An 8,995-nucleotide genomic window follows, 5' to 3' on the forward strand; every position below is an offset into this window, starting at 1 on the left:
TCATAAAGTTTGAAGAGTTCAAACATCAATATTTGGTGGAATAACCCTGGTTTTTAATTACAGTTTTCATGCATCTTGGCATCATGTTCTCCTCACTTTAAAAAATGATGCGTAAAATTTACTTTAAAAAAGTTTTGCAACTTTCTGCATTTGCTTTTTTTTTGAGTAAATTTAATTTCAGATAAATTTAAGTAACTTCAACTCAGTTTCAAGATTTAAATGTTACATAGAGTAAATAAGTGAACTGAACTTCAGTCAATCCTTTCTTTTAGTAAACTTTACGTAATTTCTGCATACAATATTACCTAATTACAATTACTTAACTCATACAATATTATGATATATAATTTTAGTTAAAACACACATTCAAATATTTACATAATCTCAAAGATTTATTTTGTAAGCAGACCAAGTCTCACTGTCTCAACACATGGATGGCATGTAATACATTAATTTTAGTTTACAGTATAAAGAATGTATTACATTCCATCCATGTGTTGAGAGAGTGTAACATGCGTGTTTTACCTTAAAATATTTAAATTCCAGGAATTATAATATGTTATGTATCATAAATTATTTGAGTAATATTGTATAAATTAAGTAATTGTAATTAGGTAATATTGTATGCAGAAATTAATAAAGTTTACTAAAAGAAAGTATTGATTCAGCAAAAATAAATGAAGTAAAGTTTACTAAAAGAAAGGATTGACTGAAGTTCAGTTCACTTATTTACTCTATGTAACATTTAAGTCTTGAAACCGAGTTGAAGTTTGAAAAATTTGTGTGAAATTGAATTTACTTATAAAAGCAAATGCAGAAAGTTGCGAAATTTTACGCATCATTTGTTTTAGTGAGGAGAACATGATGCCAAGATGCATAAAAAATGTGATTAAAAACCAGGGTTATTCTACTAAATATTGATTTCTGATCTCTTCTTAAAACTTTATGAATATGAACTTGTTTTCTTTGCATTATTTGAGGTCTGAAAGCTCTGCATCTTTTTTATGTTATTTCAGCCATTTCATATTTTGTTGTCCGTAGTTTATAGAATAAAATAACAATGTTTATATTACTTAAATAAATACTGTAAATATAAATAGCAAAATCAGAAAAACTGATTCAGAAACTGAAGTGGTCTCCTATTGTTCATCCAGAGCTGTATACACTAGTGCATCTCAAAAAATTAAAATATTATTGAAAAATTGCTTTATTTCAGTTGTTCATTTTAAAATATAAAACTAATATATAAGTGCGCCAAATCCTGCTGTAAAGTATGCTGAAGCGTGAAGTGCTGTCAGTGAAATGTATACATTATTAAGTCTTATTAAGTAATTTATTGTCCTAAATAATAATTTACCCCGCTTTTGAAAGTAGTGCAATATTTATTAATTATTTTTTTATTTTTGTGCAAATTTTGTTTTATTCTATTTTATTGTTGCTGCAAAATAAAAATATAGGCCTATCTAAATTCTTAATTTTAGTTGAAGTAGAATATATCATAAGAGACTACATTTCTAAAAGGCCTTATATTCTAATGTGTTTATTTAATTTTGTCTTTTTAACTTTGAACACAGATCACAGTTAAATTTTACATACCATGTATTACACAGTTCAATATAAAAAAAAAATACAAAACCTAACTTACAAACTTTTACTGCTAAAACTCTTTAGTAAACTCTTTTTTAAACTCTGATCTGTAGTTCTGTAATTCTGACTAGTTAATTGGAGATAACTGATTTTTTGTTCTGTGGGTGTAATTAATACATTATTAACTCACTGATCAATGCAAGTCCTTAAGATGATGCTGGGTGTAATGCAGTTTTTATTTCACTAAAAAGTGGGCCTGTTGTTCTCTGAAGCTCCACTTGAAGGCGCACTTGTTTTGTTTCTAGGTGTTTTCAGTTTGTTTGCGTATGCAGTGTGCAGAGTCTGCACTTTGGGATAATTAGGATCTTTTGGATTACAGGAGAAAACATACTGTAAAAAACAGTGCTTTAATTATGGCCTGTATTTGCATTTGCTGTAAATCACATATTTTGTGCTTTTTTTAAGGAAAAAGTTGAAAAATGTCTTCAGCTTTAACCTTACTAATAAAACAGCATGGCTCTTGGTCAGCATATTGTACTTAATGAATGTAAAAATAGTATTTACCTAAAATCAGCATTACATTTTAATAGTTACGAGCATAGTAATTAAAACTGCTGCATTTCTAGACATCGTAGACATTTTACAGCATTAAAACCCTAAATGAGAAGTTCATCTACAATGCAGCATTTCACATCAAACAACTCAGACTTATAATGTTTTTAAATTCATTTATATTTATGCAGAATAATTCCTTTTTACTCCTCATTTAGTCTTTGCTTCTCTTTTAGTTCACATCCTCAGAGGAAAGTTATATCATACTTTTGGGTAGTACACTTCTTGGTGAGAGATCAGAAAATGATAGACTTGTGCAACAGAGGGTTGCAACTCTTGGTCTTAATTTTCTGGGGCAGCCCTGATGAGTGCCAGTTTCGTCATAATGGTTTTGATCATCTTTGCAACCGCTCTTGAGGATTCTTAGAAAGTTCATTTCTTAAAGTCTTTTTTTTTCTTACTTAAGTTGAGTAGTTCTTGCTTCTCATCATCTGGATTAGAACATTACTCAAATATTCACTATTCACTGTATACCTGTAACTCTACCTCTTCACTACTTTACAACTGATGCTCTCAAACACTTTATTAAGAGACAAGAAATTCAAGTAATTAACTCTTGATGAGTTCAGCACTCTACAGTACTTCATAAAGCTGACTGAGAAAATCTAGCCAAGATTTATAAAGTTGTCCAATATAAGCAAGAGGTGCTATTTAGAAGAATGTTAAATATAAAACATATTCTGGTTTCTTTACTAAATTAATGTCTTAGTATTTTATTTGTGTCACATATTTGTTCTGTCCCTTGTCAGCCTCCTTTGCTCCTTTTTCCCATCCTTTGTTTGTTGTCCTCACAGCACATGGCTCTGTGTCTCTCCATGTCTCCGCCCATGTCTTCAGTGCTCTCACCTGTGTTCATTTGAAGCTCCACCCCCCTCATCAGCAATCCTAGGTGTTTCCCATTCCCCTTTTGTGTATTTAAACCCCCTGTATTTCAGTGTTTGCTTGTCTGGTCTTGTGCCAGTTCAACATCACACTTGTTTAACATCACATTGAAAAAAATGTGCTGTGAAATTTACAGTAATTACCTGGCAGTAATTAAACGGTAATTTACTGTGAACCAAAAGCAAATTACAGTAACTAACTGGCAGAAACTTAATGGTAAGTTACTGTAAAAAAAGAAAAAAAAAACTGGCAGCAGCTGAATAGTAAGTTAGTCTCTAAAAATGTTTCGGGACTTTCCAGGATTTTGGTACATTTCAGGGGTGGTCACTTCTGAAAATTTGATCTTTGACCTTTAATTTGATCATTTTTAGTAATAAATTTATTAAATACAGGTAATAGACTATCAAAAAGTTTGATTCATCAAGCTCAGGTATCAAAGCAGTTTTCTATATTCGATTATGCAATATATTTGGTAACTTACAGTAACAGGGTTGCGAGTAACAGGGTTGCAAATCTAGGCTAAGTTGTGGTTTACCCCAGGAACAGATGCTAACTGTAAAATTTAGCTATGTATACAAGATCAAGGACAAACATGGTTATATAAGTATATAAAGTAAATTTTGACTCTACTCATTATTAGTCTTACAATATGAGTAACAGGGTTGCGTTCACTGAGTCACACACACAACTTGGACAAACATATTCAGAAAAAAAACTTGAAAATTGTTAGAGCACTTACTCTTGGTCTTGCCATGTGGGCAGAAAATGTCCTTGTGATGTCACTTCCTTTGTGCCAGTAGACAAATGTTTTAACTCTTTCTCTGCCAGGTAAAATTCCTTATGATAACAGGGTTGAGCGCATGTTGTGGGACACAAATTAATAATAGCATAAAAACTGTAACATGCAAAACAATGTAGACCAAAGAAGTTGTTTTCATAAGTAAGGGAGATACATATCAACAATATACAAGAGGAAGTCATTTATTTAGAGCTTATTTTAATTGTTAAATTTGCCAAAGGAGTTGGTCACCCAATGAGTGGGACAAGAGAAAACGGCCATTTTTTGAGTTGGTCCAAAGATATTCAGTCTTTTGAATAATATCTAAGGAGCTTATTTTTCCACCATATTTTACAGTTTGTCTTATAACAAGTACATTTCTCACAAAAAATAGTCATTTAGATATTTTGAATATGTACATTTGAAATTTAAGTGGTGGGACAGGAAATGTATCAAAATCCTGGAATGTCCCTCATGCAGTATTAAATCACTGTTAAACATAACCATTTCTTAAATGCCATGTACTGCATATATTTTTATATTTTTATATTTTTTATTGTTCAACAAAATCTGCAGAGACACTGCAAACAATAATCTTTTTTTTTTTTCTTCAGAATGTGAAGCCCTTATGAAATAAATGACGCACAGGCTCATATCTGGTGTTTTCCGCTTTACAGTTCTTCTCGTTTGCTTTTTTTTTTTACAGAGCAGGCAGGTTGCTGTTTCTATGTTTTCTGTTTTGCGTCCTTCTTGCTGCGATCCTTAACAATTTGTCCAAAATTATATTTAAAAAAAGCAGTGGATTATTTGGTTTCTGGCCAGTATAAAGCACAAAAATGGCTTACTAAGTTTATTTTTTTTTTAAAGTGTAAAAAAAGGTCTGTATGTAAATCTATTGAATTTTAATGATTTGCTATCACTGCCATCAGTGCAGGAATTCGCTTCACTCTGTAACTCTGTAACTGTAAAAGTCTTCAGTAGCCATTCCAAACCTAAAAAGCTTTATAAGCATTATCACATATTTGTTTTAATTGGCTTTGAACACCTGCAAACACTTCAAAGCACCCCCCCCCCCCCCCCCCATTATAATTATATGAGAGTTGCTGCAGAACATCCTCCTGTAATTGACGTGTAATGCACTTTTACTTTCACAATGGCCAGGAGTGAGTCAGACTGAGTCATATCTGCTGCCTGCGAGTGGGTGAGAGAGAGCGGGAGGGCACGAGAGCTTGTTAACTGACACTGTAATTTCAGCCTGAGCTTATGATTCGCTTTTAATGCTGCTAAATTCACACCTGCACACAGTCAAGAAGGGCTTACTTATGTCTTTATTTATTCTTTTATTTATATATTTATAAAAATGTATATAAATGATGATCTCATGCTCCCTGAACTCTGAACTCTTTCACAATTCCAGCACCATGAATCCTGATATTGTCATCATATGGCCGTGTTCATCAGAGAAGAAAAATCCATTGATGGAATAACCTGCTCTATATTCAGTATATAGTTTGAGTTATCTTACAGATGCCATTACTACCTACTACTTTCAATTAACTTATATGTTTTTCATATGCTTGAATTTAGTTTTTGTCAAAATAATAATATAATAACAAAACAACAAATATTGGTTAGTATAACCTTTTCTGAACATTACAGTAAATGTTCCTGAAACACACAATCTGGATTTTTTTTTTCCTTTATAGACTCAAGGATATACATGGTGTAACAGCAGATGATAGATTTGTTTGGATTCTGGCCATTTTATAGCTGGAGAAAAGTAAAAAAAAAAATAAGATGTGGATTCAACTGAAATGTCAAAGACATTACATCAGCAGAGTAAACCTAATGAACTGTAATTGTTGCATTTCACAGAAGGAGACTCAAACAGTAACCACATTTTGTCTACAGTCCCATGCATACAATCCAATTACATGTTATATGTCTGTTTTTTTTAAATGTAATCAGTAGGGAATTTACCCATATTTATGCAGATAAAAAATGGGCACATGCAGCTCAACCATCAAATTGCTAAATGTTCTTATAATGTATAACAAGACCATATTACAGGGGTTGGACAATGAAACTGAAACACCTGGTTTTGGACCACAATAATGTATTGTGGTGACGGACAGTTCTGGTGAAAACAGGAGAGTTGAGGTGCACATTGAATTCTGCCGTGATTTGATCAGCCGTGGTTTTATGTTTTTTGGATACAATCCGGGTTAGCACCTGAACATCCCTTTCAGACAGCTTCCTCTTACAGTGTCCACAGTTAATCCTGTTGGATGTGGTTGGTCTTTCTTGGTGGTATGCTGACATTACCCTGGATACCGTGGCTCTTGATGCATCACAAATACTTCCTGTCTTGGTCACAGATGCTCCAGCAAGACGTGCACCAACAATTTGTTCTCTTTTGAACTCTGGTATGTCACCCAAAACTGTGCTCTTTCCCTGCTAATTGAACCTTCACACTCTGCTCTTACTGGTGCAATAATGTGCAATTAATGAAGATTGGCCACCAGGCTGCTCCAATTTAGCCATGAAACCTCCCACACTAAAATGACAGGTGTTTCAGTTTCATTGTCCAACCCCTGTATATTTTCTATTAACACGACGTATAATTTAAAGCTTGGCTTAAAAATAAATTTTATGGAAACAGAGAAAGTACTGTATATTTAATGTGTATTTTAATAAAGCATATTAAATTAAAAATGCACTTTTAGTATTCTTTGTCTAATTTGAACATACACTTAATGCTCTTAGGAAATACTTCTTTTTTTTACAAGGGTAGTAACATCACTGCAACATCACTTGTGCCAGTGTTTTAATTTTATGTTAAGCTACTTTTAACTTTTTTATAATGTTAGTATCTGGAAATGCATTTTGAGAAATGTTCTAATAACATTGTGATGCAAATCTTTATCACATTTTTTTAGAAGGTTCCTGGAACATTATTCCTGTAACGTTACAGGCTAACCTTCCTGGAACCTTTACAAAACGTTGTTAATAATGATTAACAATAAACATTCTTATAATGTAAAATGTTCTCTGTTAGCTGGGACAACATTAACAATATGAACACAATATTTGTTTAGCATGACCAAAATCCAATGCAACGATCAGCTAGTTTACCAGTATAGGATACGTTTTTATGTGAATGACCAGCTTTTAAACCAGCTTAAGCATCAGAAGACCAGCTTAAACCATTCAAATCCAGCTAAACCCAAGAAAAGCTGGTCCTGATCTGTGCTTTTCAGCAGGGTATTGTCACACGTGAGAGTGTGTGTGTGTGGGGGAGTGCGGTGAAGTAGCTGAGAGAGAGAGATGAAGGCGGAGGGGGAGAAGGTTCGGACATCTCAGTGGGGAGCGTTTGACAGCTAGGGGATTTGTACGGCCGATCACAGAAGCGTCCGCGGAGAGACGCAGCATGGTTCAAGGACACGCGCGAAAGACTGCTGTTGAGCGTTGTTCCCTAGCAACAAGTCACGCAAAAGTGGCTTGTGACGTGAGGTAGAGGCAGTCTGATAGTGAAGAAGAACAGTCAGCAGCTGAGCGGAACTGGTGTTGCCTTAAGAGCGCATTTTTAAGAGAAAACAGTCTGTTTCTGTTGAATTCTGCGATGAACTTGTACAAACAATATGGTGGAGAGATACGATGATGCTCAAAAGTTTGTAAAGCCTGTAGATTTTTCGACATTTTTAAATAAAACTAGAATTATCAGAGGTTTTAAAAACTGAATCACTAAATTTACTAACTAAATGAGACAAAAGTATTAGAATTAGGCATTTATTTATTAAGAAAATTAATTCAATAAACAAAAAAATGGTTTTAAGTGGCTGTGGGTTTTACATCTAGCAAACATGCTGGTACACAGCAAATTCTATCTTTTAGAATAAACTCTGTGTGATAGATAGACAGTATATCTGCCCATCGAATAGGGCAGGGTTATAGTAATATACATTTTTAGGAGTTAAAACTGAACTGTTGTTCCAGAGTTAACAGAAAATGCTTTAAAAATGTAAATAAAGTACTTTGTTAAATAAAAGTAGTGAGCAAAAGAGTAGTCCAAACAAACAGGGTAAAAAAAAAAACATACCATACATGATAGACAGTCAAAGGGTTAAACACAGGCAAGGCAATATCAGAGAGCAGACAAAAATACAAAAACAAGGTCAGATACAAGAAAGTTAATATAGGCAAGAGAAAAAGCTTTGTACAAGAAAAAATCCGTCAATACTCGGCGAGGAGTAAGTGAAGTGAGGGGGTATATATAGTGCTGTGAACAGGTGTGACCAATATTGTTTAGGCTGCTGTCTTGGCCAGGCTTCCCTTGAAAAAGAGATCATTGTGTCTCAATGGGACCGACCTGGTTAAATAAAGGCTAAATAAAATAAATAAAATATTCTGGTGATTGACTTACTGGTGATGCTGTGTGCAGTGACATGTGGTCATGTGAGTAACTGATGTCAGCGTGTTGTGCATTCTGGGTATCGTAGTGCTGAGGCTGCACAGAGTTACTTCATTGCAGCTAGCATGAAGTCTGTCACATTCCACAGTAGTGGAAACGGTAAGGAAATGGTAACTTTTAGCCTGGCAGTGTTTTATCAATCATTATATAAAAAATAACCGATTCCCAAGGGAAGGTACCATGGCAGGCAAGACTACACATTAATGGGGACACGCACTATGCAAATAATTGATGGCTGGAACCAATAGGAAATATGCACTTATTGTATAATGTATTGAGAGATGTTAAATAAACTTTACCATATCATTTTTTGTAGTGTGTCTTAGCAGTTCAGTTTAATTAGTATTTAATTAACATATGGTGTCAACTCTACCTAAAGTAAGTGAAACTTTGCTTCAAGTTACAACAAATTTAGCATATAGTAAAATTAATATTGTTTTTAATTCTATAAAATATAGATAACGTTTCTCCCAAATTCCAAATAAAAGTATTGTCATTTAGAGCATTTATTTGCAGAAAATGAGAAATGGCTAAAATAACAAAAAAAAAGATGCCGAGCTTTCAGACCTCAAATAATGCAAAGAAAATGCACAACAAGCTCATATTTATAAAGTTCAGAGTTCAGGAATCAGTATTTGGTGGAATAACTCTGGTTTTTAATCACA

Source organism: Astyanax mexicanus, chromosome 19 (genome assembly GCF_023375975.1).
Source record: "Astyanax mexicanus isolate ESR-SI-001 chromosome 19, AstMex3_surface, whole genome shotgun sequence".
Classification (NCBI taxonomy): domain Eukaryota; kingdom Metazoa; phylum Chordata; class Actinopteri; order Characiformes; family Acestrorhamphidae; genus Astyanax; species Astyanax mexicanus.